This window comes from Gracilinanus agilis, chromosome 1 (assembly GCF_016433145.1).
Source record: "Gracilinanus agilis isolate LMUSP501 chromosome 1, AgileGrace, whole genome shotgun sequence".
In the NCBI taxonomy this organism is placed as follows: domain Eukaryota; kingdom Metazoa; phylum Chordata; class Mammalia; order Didelphimorphia; family Didelphidae; genus Gracilinanus; species Gracilinanus agilis.
Window position 1 is genome coordinate 473,100,588 of NC_058130.1, and position 12,760 is coordinate 473,113,347.

Here is a 12,760-nt window from a genome sequence, read left to right on the forward strand (position 1 = left end):
CACGGACCTTTTCCAGATCTAAATCAGTTAACTCATGAAACTTCTTAGGTACAAAAAGTTCAGCCCCTTAGATAGGGAAAAAATCAGTAGTCTGACATCTCCAGATCCAAGTTTATTCTGCCATGGAAACTAGCAAATGCAAAAGAGTGCTTTTGCCGCAGTCAGATGGTAGGAATCCTCCTTCCCAATGCAGGGCTCATCTCCAGACTGAGGAGCAGGAGGCATCCTTCCCAAAGGCTCTTTTGAAACTGGAAGAAAATTATAATTAGGTTTTGTGCTTCTCCTGAGCCATTGTCCAAGGAGCTCAGGGCACTTCCCATGCATCATCTCATTAATCTTTGTAATACCATTTGAGGCAGCTGGCATCTATTATCACCTTTATTTTGAGAATTTAGAAACTGAGACACAGAGACAGGTTAATGACTTGCTCCAAAGTCACACAGTGAGTCATGGACAGACCTGGGGACAGGAGCTCACTGGATAGGAAATATAGCTCTGCTGAAGCTATGGAAGGTACTAGAAGATGATGCAAATAGTAACTCCATTTATGTAATGTTTTACAGTTTACAAAGCATTTTCCCCCAACAACCCCATGAGGTAGACAGGGCAAATATTATTACTCTTTTTTTCCCTTTGTAGATTAAAGAAAGCAAGACTTTAAAAAAATAAGTGACTTTCCTAGGACTACAAATCTGAGGGTCATAGAAATTAATCAAGAAGTGTCCTCAATAGTCATATAGTTACACTCTCATTTTACAGCTGAGGAAACTAAGACCCAGAATAACATAAGGTCATCTATTATCAGAAGTGGGTTATGAACTCATCTTCTAACTCCAGAATAAGTGCTCTTTCAACTGGTTTATGAAGTCTGGGGTACATTCTATGATGTCCAGATATTTTTCAGAAGAAGGAAAAAGCTCATGGAAACCAGTCATTTTCTACAAAATCATAAAAGTGGAAAAAATTACATAATAAGCACATGTTAAGGTGGGGTTTTTTTTGTCAATCTTATGTCAGAGTTCCTGGGTTCAAATCCCACCTCTGATATTTTCTACCTGTATGACCCTAGGGTAAGTCCCTTTATCTCTAAGCCTCTGTTTCTTCATTTATAAAACAAAGAAAATTGGGCCAGGTATCCTCCAAATGACCTTCTAGTACTAAATCTATAATCCTATGATCCTAGTAGTTTAATTCATTTTCTGGCTCTAATTCCCTAGAATCGATATCTCCAAGGAGAAGTGGACAAGAACTGCCTATCATGTCCAGATTATGCTCCCCCCAGCTCAGCAGAACTGAGGCAGACTTTGTTCTTCCATCACACCTAAATCATATCCAGATTTCATCAGTCCTTTCATAACTTTATATACTAATTTTATTATTGCTACTACTTATACTAGTAACAACATCAAAAATATAATTATTACATATTATAATAATAGGATATAATATAATTATAATATAAAATATTATATATAAATAACAACAAAGCTAGAAATTTAAAGTTTCTAAGTATTTTGTATAAGCTAACTCTGATGATTCCTGCAAGTGTGGGGAGGTGCTATTATTATCCCCATTTTCCAGATGAGGAAACTGAGGCTAAAAGAGGTCAAATGCCCTGCCCACGGTCATATAACTAGTGATTGTCTGGGCCAGAATTTATTCTGGTCTTCCTAACTCCAAGCACCGCTGCCTATACATCCACTGCACAACCTAGCTTCCTAGCTTTACTTTCTTAACGTCTGAATCAGTACTGGAAATGCAGTTCGACATAGGGAATATTTCAGGAATAAACTGAATGAAATAGATAAAGTCTGTTTCTTTGGATTAGGTACATTTGGTCTAGAAGATCCTAGGAGAGGAAGATGAAAATAGAAAAGAAAGAGGCATCTCTTTAGTCTTCTGACACACCTCCTTCCCCTTTAAGTACAGTTGTCTTTCTTCCCTCTCTTGTTTTATTTCATCATCTCTCTTCCAGAAAAACAGAAGAAAACTGGAGCAGTTAGCGTTAGCCTTTTTTCCCCCCTTCTTGGGTTTTCACATATGAAGATGGAAGTTCTGTTTGCCTGTAAACCTTCATTGACTTGCTTTCTCCCATCTTGTACCACTGGAGGGCACCATCACCTCCTCTACTGGGTTTACCAGAAGGACCACACCTGTGCTGCCCCCAGCTCAGCAGAACTGAGGGAGAGTTTGTTCTTCCATCACACCTATGTGATCATCCACCTTCTGGGGCCCTCCAGATTCTAACAGCTGGGACTGAATCACATGCACACAAAGGTCAACTACAGTATACTCCTCTTGGGTGAAATTAAATGGGATTTCCATGTCGTGGGAAATGCTTTGGCTTTCACAATTGCATTTCTTCTCCCCTCCACCCCACTTCCTTCTTTAAAAAAAAAAAATTAAACAAATCAGACAGTCCATTTGTTTATTTGTTTTTGTTAAATAATGCATCTCCAATTGTCATACAACATCTACCCCTAGCCAGATCATTTTCCTGGATGGTTCCTGGGAAGTAACTCTTGGAAGGTAACTCCTACCAAATACAAGTTTGCCTCATTACAAGGAGAAATTGGTTTAGCAAAAGCCAGCAGCTTATTCTCTTCTGCCCCAGAACTTCATGATTTCAGTAACCAATTGAAAATGCATGGGCTGCTCTGTCTGCTTTCCTGACAGTACATCACAGGGCATGAAAATGAGAAGGGGAAAAGGGAGCTTTCAAATCAGGGGGCCTGATTTGAAGGAAGTCTTTTTCCTTGGGGAGTGTAGGGAAAGGAGGCTGAGACATGACAACAGGGGAAATGTGTCACTTTCTCATTTTATTAATAAATTCTACAGAAAGGAAAGAAATTAGGCTGGGTTTGCACAAAGCATCTGTTTTCAAACTAGACAGCACTGCTTGGATGCAAATATTCTTTTGTTCTTTTCAGTCCCCCATAAAAAAATGCCCATCCACCCTCCAGTCTCCCCTACTTCCTAAAGTGTTCAACAAGAATTAAATGCCTACAAAATACAGAGCACCATGACAAAAATGAAACAGTTCCTGCCCTCAAGGAGTTTAGGAAATCAAGAGAGGCTTTCAATAGGATAGGAGGTTGCGTCTGAAATGAGCTTTCCTGGAAGAGAGGATACTAAGAAACAAAGTTGAGAAGGTCTTTTCCAGGCTCGCCTGTGCAAAGAAAACATGGAGGCAGTCATTGAAATGGCCAATTCTGAAAAGCCAGTTTGCTTGGAATGTAAAATGCATGAAGAGAAGCAGTATAAACTAGACCTGGAAAGGTAAGCTAGAGCCAGATGGTAAAAGGCTTCAAATGCCAAGTTTGGGGATGTGTATTTTATTACAAAGGCAATACAGACCTATTGAAGAGTCTAGAACAAGGAAATAATATAGTCAAACCTAAGCTGTAGAAAGATAATTTTATTAACTGTGTAGGGCAGCCTGGAGAAGACAGAAACTAGAAGAAGGGAGGCAATTAGGAGGCCAACGCATAGTCCAACTAAGAGGTTATATGGGTCTGAACTTAGATACTGGCCATGTGAGTGGAAAGAAGATATATGGGAAAGTCTGGTAAGACTCGAGGTCAGAGGAATGATGTGGCTAGATATATAGACTCGATAGTCATCTGAATAAAGTTAATAATTGAACCCATGGGAACTGATGAGATCACCAAGAGGGAGGCTATTTTCAGAAGAAAGAATGGGCCAGGTCAGAATTTGAAGGGACTGACAGCCATGGTCAGGGGCCAGGAGATGGATAATGAAGGAGCAAAGGATTATTGTTTGTTTCTGAAGACCCGCAAAGGACATTTAGATTAGGTTGGGTTGAAATTAAGCAGCTACTTAGAGAACTTTCTATAAAAAACTCTCAAAACTGCAAGAATAAACCTTTTAAAAGAACTGGAGAAAAAGTAGATTATTTAATGTTTACTTTTTACCCGAAAATGTAGAACAGATACCAAAGTTATGTAGTCATTTTTTTGGTACAGAATCATTTAATCTTTGTCATATGTTGGGCATTACAAATCTTTCTCATTCCAACATATAATAATGCCAGGGGCACATGTGGTTCCTCTCCTCTCTCCCAGATATTTAAGGATGCAGCCCCAGGTAATCTGAATAAGTCTTCCCCAGCTGTTCCAAAGAAAACTACTAAGAAATACAGTACCGAGGGAGAGATTTGCACTAGACTCATGAAAAACATACTGGTTGGGGATTAGGAAAGGGAGGATACTAGACTGTGAAAAGTCACTTGGTACCAACGTGGATTTGGGGAGAAAGATCTACTTGTAAGACTGGAATTCACAGACTTTGGGAAATGACTTGTTTGTCAGGCCTGGGGTTATAGCAATTATGATTCAAGAGAGAGTTTCAGGACGGGAGATATATAGCTGCATTTTTTAACAGCGTCACAGGCAGGACTTCTAGAAGAAAAGATGGCATCATTGGAAAGGGGAAGATGACCTTCTACGGAAAGTTGAAGAGAACTAAAAGAGGGGGGAAAGTACCACATTAGAAAGCTGTGATAAAGGGCAATAAATGTTAGATGAGCTGCAGAACTAATATAAGCCAAGGACCACAACCAAGAACAAGTGAAAAGTGATGTTGGCTGAAAATTGCTGGAGGCATAACTAGGAAAAGAACATTCTGCAGACACCTATAAAACCATGAAGGAACAATTCTAGGATTCCCCTGCTGGACCCTTACCTTACCTAGGGTTATACCATAAGTGACTGGAACTCTTCATAGGTCTTTGGGAGAAGGTTGCTCCTTGTTGAATATTATTATTTTCTGTGGGCACTGAAATGGTATTTTCCCATTGTTTGACTTTTAAATAAACTTATTCATGCTTTGAGCCTTATGGTTCCATGTGCTTGTAAGAGGAGTTGATCACTATATTTTGGGGTGTATGTTGGGAAATGGGGTAGAGAGAAATGTCAGAGGATGAATTTCTGAATTATCTGTGTCAGGGCAGGAAAGTAAGAAGTCCTCCCAACTGTACCCAGGCCCATTGTGTCAAGAGGGAGCTTCTAACACAAGGATTACAAATGCATAGGCACAACCTAAAAATCTCATTTGCTATGCTTTGAAATGAACAAGGATATACTTTACAGCTTGTCAAAAACAGAAAGAGACCCTGCTGAAATTCATTCTTCCTTTATTCCTATCCGTCCCGGTACGGAAGGGGATTCTTGAGTAATAGGAAAGATCAAAAGAATATCAATAAGCCAGTCCCAAAATGAGCCCATAAATGGTCTGAGCAATGTTTGAGCTTAAAAATCCCTATTACTAGAGACAGAAATGCTTGTCAAGTCATATGCCAAAAAAATTACGTATTTCTTGGTGCTATCAGAGTTTTGTAGGTCATGCTCTAGCATAGCTTTTCCCAAGCTAATTTGGCCAGAGAACACTTTGGGGCTTAAAATGTATTGACAGAACCCATAAATTCTGGTCCAGAGGATCTGAAAGAACAAAATACCCTCCCTGCCCCCCTCTAAGATAAAAAGGGGAAAGGAAACTATAAATTAAAATAGAAGAGGGTAGTTTAAGTTCATACTGAAAATTTGTACCTTAATAAGCATTTTGGTAGAGTATATAAATAATTCTTATTTAATATTTGAGAGGAGGAAATCTCACAAACATACAATATATTTGAAAGAACCTCTCTCTGCCTTCACATTGACTGTTTGGAAAGCTTTGTTTGTAAACAAGCAAAATATAGGCAGTAATTTCTCCACATTTAGGTGCCTCCGGAACCACGACAAGATACTTAGCCATTTTCTTACCCTGCCACTGTACACGTAGTGTCCTGAATACCCACTTCCTCCTCTTACTCTGGGAACAGTGACCAAATTATGACTATGATTCCTTATAAGTCTCTCCAACCACTTACCCCATAATTCCACTTACTAACTCTGTGAATTCTGGGATGAAACAATTCCATGATCAACTCTGTTCTATATGTTATCTTCCCTTTTGAAAAGTAAGCTACCTAAGGGTGACTGTCTAGCATTTTGTATTTATATGCACATTTCAGCACCTCTGATACATATGCCTTAATAAATATTTATTCAATCACTCACTCATTCATTCATTCACACTTTGATTGGGCCTATGGAATCAATAGAAATATATGAGAAAGGAAGAATAAAGAATAAATGAGGTAGGGTTCAGACATCAGTCATCCAATTCAATTATTTATCATGTAGTGGAAAGAACACTAGATTTGGAGTCTGAGAACATGAGTTCATATGCTTCCTTTTCCTCTTACTTATTTGACCTTGGGAAAGTCACTTAACCTTGTCAGTTTTCAATTTCATTTTTTAAAATGAGAAAATTGGGCTAGACTGTGCAGGAGTTCTCAGCCTGATATCCACAAACTAGGAAGTTTTAAAAAATATTTTTAAATAATTGTATTTGTATTGATATAAGTATAATTGAATTTTATGTAATTATATATCAATAAAATCAATTTCCTTTGTAATCCTATGTATTTTATGCTTTCAAAAACATGTTTCTGAGAAAGGGTCCATAGGCTTCACCAGGCTGTCCAAGAGGTCTATAAACCAAAAAAAAAAAAAAAAAAAATGTAAGAACCCTCAAACTAGGGGATCTCTAAGGTCATCTAGGTCTACGACCCATTAAAACAAAAAGAATAATTTTTCAAGATGTATTTTTAAAAAGAATGAAAGACAAAAGGAAAATAAATGTATAAATTTGTGAATTGACTAAGCAGTAACAGAACCCTGCCTAGCTTGAGCAGTTCTGGACAGGGCAGCCAAGAAGTTCTTACACAGGTCAGAGATCAGGAACACTGTGTGAATGGGACATAAAGTGACAAGTGTTGGCACTAAAATGGACCGTAAAGGAGAGACCACATTGGAAGGAAGAGGAGGGCCGAAACTAAGAAAACAACCAAATTCCAAAGGTCTCTTAACCAAAGGTATCATCCGAGGTTCAAGCTTCAGTGGTTCCTTCAATACCAGCTTAGTCACAAGAGTACTTCGAGGGGTATCTTAATTTCTCCCACTCTCCAGATTCATATGGCTGACCTCCAGTCTCTTGTAAAATATCTTGAGGACTTGCCAGTCAGTGCCACCCTCACTATTATCCATGGAAAACAAGGAAGCTATACTTCAAAAATAAGTCTTCTGTGAAAGAAGGAGAAAGGTGTGGGAACAGGAGAATGGTTGGTTGGTTGCTGTCCTTCATACTGGAAGAGGACCAATATGACATCACTGGTGATGTCTTCTGACTCCTGTATAAATTGATTTAAGTGAGACACGCTTGCACAAAGTCACCAGCCTTACTCTCTCTTCCAGTCTTCAAGTACAGTGGCAAGGCAAGAGTCAAGACAACTAGTGATGGCTCATGATGCAGTGGATGACCTTGGCTTCTTCAATGCCTTAACCAAGCTCTAAGCATTCAGCTAGCATCTGCTTCAGCCAACTTTGTAGTCACTGGAGCAAATTATTCTTCTCTGCCCCTTTCGCCAGGAGAAAATCTTCATATGTCTGGGGTGGACATCCCCCTAACTCACCCATGGGTTTGAGGACTGTCAGTTACCCTCAACCCTGGTTAGCTACCCCACCTGCTGAGATGGTTTACTGGGGAGTAGCAGCTCTGTATGCTACGGTTTCTTGGAGCCATGGGCGAGTGTGGAGTAGCAAGTGGACACCAAAGGAGAAAAGCAGCCCTCAGGAGGGCTCAGTGGGGGCAAGTACATGGCTCGATGGATAGAACCAGGATTGGAAATAGGACGTCCTAGGTTCAGATCTGGTGTCTGACACTTCCTAGCTGTGTTACCTTAGGCAAGTCACTAAACTCCATTGCCTAGCCCTTACTATTCTTCTTCCTCAGAACCAATACATAATATTGATTCTGAGATAGAAGGGTTTGAAAAAAAGGCAGGGATCAGCAAGCCCTCATACCAGAGGTTCTAGTCTTCTCTGAGAACTCTATATATCCAGGGGGAAGAGAATAAGCATTTAGCACCTATTATGTGCCAGGCACTCAGCTAAACACTTAAAAAAATCAAATATCAAATTATTAGAATGGCAATATAATATAAATATATATATATATAATAATAACCCTTGTAGGTGCTATTATTATCCCCATTTTACAGTGAAGGAAACTGAGACAAATAAAAGTTGAATGACTTGCCCGGGAAGATGAAGAAAAAAATTTACATTTAGGGTGGTTGTCTAGGGTGGTGACCTGTCACAAGCCTTAGCCTATCTATCTACCAAACTGGAACAAGTCAAGTGAAATGTAAAAAAGTAAATGTAAACAAATAATAATAAGGGAATAAATCACTTACTTTACATTCTAATATGGGAAGATGATGCATGTGTCTCCTCTAAACTCTGAATTTTCTAGATCATTATCAGAGAATATAAAAATATCTAATCAAGCAGAAGGTCTTTATGAAGTGCAAAGTTTTTCTTGACTGAATTAGAAGAGATTGATCTGAGTCTTGATGGTCTAATGATGATAATAATTATAATATTAGCTAACCTTTATAGAGTGCTAATATGTGCCAGGAACTTTACAATTATTATTTCATTTGTTCCTCACAACACAACCACCACCCTAGGAGATAAGTGCTACTGTTATCACCATTTTACAGATGAGGAAACAGAGGCAGAGGTTAAGTGACTTGCCCAGGGTCACAAGACTTATAAGTATCTGAGGCTACATCAGAACTTGGGTCTTTCTGGGTCCAGCACTCTATCCGTTGTATCACCTGGATGCCCCTTAAAAGGCTCTGGATAAGATATAATCCTGGAAGCCCAAATAGAAGGTATATAATTGTAGAAGGTCTTGCCACAGGTTTATAGAGAACATTTTCGTAGCTGTTTTAGTTAATTTTCCTCATCAGTAATTGTCTTTATTTTTAACTAATTATATTTATTAGGTGACCATGAAATTGAAGTGTAAAGCCCTGTGGAACAGAACTGGGAATTTCAGAGGACCAGAACTTCCACATATAAAATCATTGTAAGAGCTCTTTATAGCCAGAAGGGACTTTGGAGGTCATTTAGTTATACCCTATCATTAATGGACATTCAGTGACTTGAAGAAAATGGACATCAATGCTATATCTTTTGATTGTTAATATTAAAATGTAATATTCCATTTTCAGAACCCCACTAAAAGTCTAGCTTTTAGAGAGACATCTCCCTTTTCTAGCTGACATCTCAGGCCTGGGTCTTTCTGCTGACCCTCTAAACAGAAGTTCTATGGAACTAAGTCTACCCTGGTGTCTGCTTTTCCAACTAAAAGTTTGAGACGACATGTTCATAAAAAAGAAATTTGAGCCAGGTTGATCCCCAGTTAACTGACTTTCCTAGCCCAGATTGCTAGAGGCATCCGGAACTTCATGACCAGGCTTCCTTTCTCAGAAATCCAGAGGATTTGGGGGCTCTTCTACCAACTCCTCGTTTAATTGGCACCAATCAGAATTGCTTTTCTCTCATCAGGGAAGGACCCAGTAATTTGCTGTCAAGAAGATAGACCTGGATTTATGCTGGCTGGTGAAACTCTCTTGGCATCTGTGATCACCAACAGAGGTCACTGACCATCAATTTATTAATTGTTTGATTGCCTAATTAATAAACTGATTTTTCATACTTAGAACTTTGTCCCTTGAAACTTTGTCTGCAATAGACTTAAATAGGTAGTATGCATGTGACATGGTTTTGGAGCCCAGGTCCAGTGATTTTTTAAATCTTTTTAAAATTAATTTCATTTTCTTCAATGATCAAATACTTACTATTTTCCATCTGAACTCACCCTTGGGAAAAAAATCCTTACAACAAATATGTATAAGGTAAACAAAACAAATTTCTATATAGGGCATATCCAAAAATTTACAACTCATTCCAAATATTAATTCATCATCTGTCACAAGGTAAGCAGCATTCTTCATCACTGGCCCTCTGAAATCACAATTCTTTTAAAAAATTTTTTCCCATGGTTACATGATTCTTGTTGTGTCCACGCCCTTTTACCTTCCCCCCTCCCAGAGTTGACAAACAGTTCCACTGGGTTAATGTATAGTTAGAAATATCTTGAATCCCTAAAACTACATTACCCAAAATTCCTTTCTGTATTACCTAGAAAGCTTTTTCTTTTGTCTACGTTTGGGTGGTCATGTTTTGTATAAGTTTTGAGGCTCCACCTCGTTCTTCCTCTTTTGCTCTGGCTAGCGGGCTGAATATCTAGGACTCTAAATTTACTTATTATCAATAAAACTTTATTAAATAGAATAGTTATTGGATATTAATTTTAAAATCCACATATATATTATCGCTCAAAACCTAAAAAATCACAATTGATTCTTGCATTGATCAGAGTTCTTAAGTCTTTCAAAATTGTTATTTTTACATTGTTGATATTTTATTCTTTTATCTTTATTCTTTATTCTAATTTCTATTCTAATTCTATTATCTTTATTCTAATGTCTTTGTTCTTTTTTTTATTATTTACTATTGTTCTATTTCTGCTTACTACCTGGTACATTACTTCATAAAGTTTTCATAAGTTTCTCTGGCTCTTGATTTCGTACAGCAAAATAATATACTGCTACAAAGATAATTTGTTACCTTTCCCTCATTGATGAATTCCTTCTTAGTTTCTAATCCTTCGCCACCAAAAAAAGAGCTGCTATAATTGCGTTTTTTTTAACATCTAGGAAATTTTCCCCTTTCTTTGATCTCCTTGGGGTTTTGGCATAATAGTGGTATTGCTGGGTCAAAGGATATGTATGCACAGTTTAATACTGTTAGGGGCATAATTCCAAATTACTTCCCAGAATCATTGGACCAATTCACAGCTCTATCAACAGGGAATCATTGTACCTGTTTTCCCATAGGCTCTCTAACATTTATCACTTCTTTTTTGTCAGCTCTGCCAATCTGATGGGTATGAGGTGGAACTTCAGAGTTACATAATTTGCATTTTTCTAATTAATAATGATTTGGAACATTTTTTTTTCATATGGCAATAGACAGCTCAGATTTCTTCCCTTGAGAACTGCCTGTTGATTTCCTTTGAACATTTACCAGTTGTGGAACTGGCAGAGCAAGAATTGTTTCTTCTCTTCCATGATGTCCCCCATGTGAATTCATAGCCAGAAAGATAATATGATTATGTCCTTCATGAACAAAAGTATAATGACAAAAACGAGGCAGGTGTTCTCACTGTATTCTATAGCAGCCAGACTCTGTCTAGAAATTAAGTTCAATCCTAGATATCACATTTTAGGAGGCAAGTTCAAAACCTGGAGATCATTTAAAGCAGTGATTCCCAAAGTGGGTGCTACCGCCCCCTGGTGGGTGCTGCAGCGATCCAGGAAAGTGGCGATGTCCATACTTTTTTTGTATTACATTCTATTCTGAGTTCAATATAAATAGTTTCATAATTTCCAGTGGGTGCTAAGTAATATTTTTTTTCTGGAAAGGGGGCAGTAGGCCAAAAAAGTTTGGGAACCACTGATCTAAAGTATGGCAATTAGAATGGTAAAGGGACTCAGATGCATATCATTAGACCCAGTGAAGGAACTATGGATGTTTAAAATGGAGAAGAGTCTTAGTGAGGACATGATAGCTGTCTTCAAGTACTTGAAAAGGTTACCTATCATGTGGGAGAGGAATTAGCTCTATTCTGCTTGAATCCAGAAGGTCAAGGAGGACCGGTTAGAGCTGTCTACAAATGAAATGGATAGTGTTGAGAAAAAGTGGCTTCCCTGTCACTAGAAATCTTCAGCTAGAGGTAGGATGATAATTCCATGGGGATATTGTAGATGGGCTCCCTGCTTCAGGTCAGTGATGTTGTCAGAGGCTCCTTCCCACACTAAGATGCTATGATTATTTGAGCACGACAGAGAACTGGGAAGGTCACTTGTGGAAGAAGGGTTTCAAATCGAACTGTCCTAGGGAACGTTAGAAATCTGTTGAAATAATCTAGGGACCTAAACTAAGATGTTGGTGATAGAAAAATCCTGGATGAATAATAATAGCTGATGTTAATCTAACTCTTTAAGGTTTGCAGAATTCTTTACATGCTCATTTAATGCTTACTACAACCTTGAAAATTGATGCAAGAGATATTATTAATTTACAAATGAGGGAATAGGCTAAGAGATCAAGTGACTTTTCTTAAGGTCATATAACTAGTAAGTGGGATTCAAACCTTTGTCTCAATTGGCAACAACTTTAGGGCACTTTCTACTACGCTGTAATGTCTCTTCAAGACATATGGTAGAAACACTTGCAGGACTGGGAAGATCATAAAAAAAAACATGAAAAGTAAATTTTAAAATAATACTAAGGTTTCAGTCCTAAGTGTTCAAGGGAAACGTTCATGGCATTAACAAAAAAGGGAAAGTTCCCAATCCGTTGGCGATACAGATTTGCTTTGGATATACTGAACTGAAGTGTCTGGAGAACATCTAAGTGGAGATGTCTAACAAGTAGGTTAGGGGGCGTATAATGGCTTTGGAATAAGAGGAGTAAGAGGATCTAGTTTCAAATTGAATTACTTCCCCCAATATGGCATTGGGCAAGAAAATTAAACTCTTTGGGGCCCAGTTTCCTGACCTATAAAATGGAGAGATTGGACTAGATTTCTTTGAGCAATAAAACTGTGTCTAGAGTTCATGGCAGGTGTGACTGGAGATATATACTTGGGATTTATCTGCAGAGAGGTGATACCTAGGAGGTAAGAGAGTAGATGAGATCATCCAGAGAATAAAGAA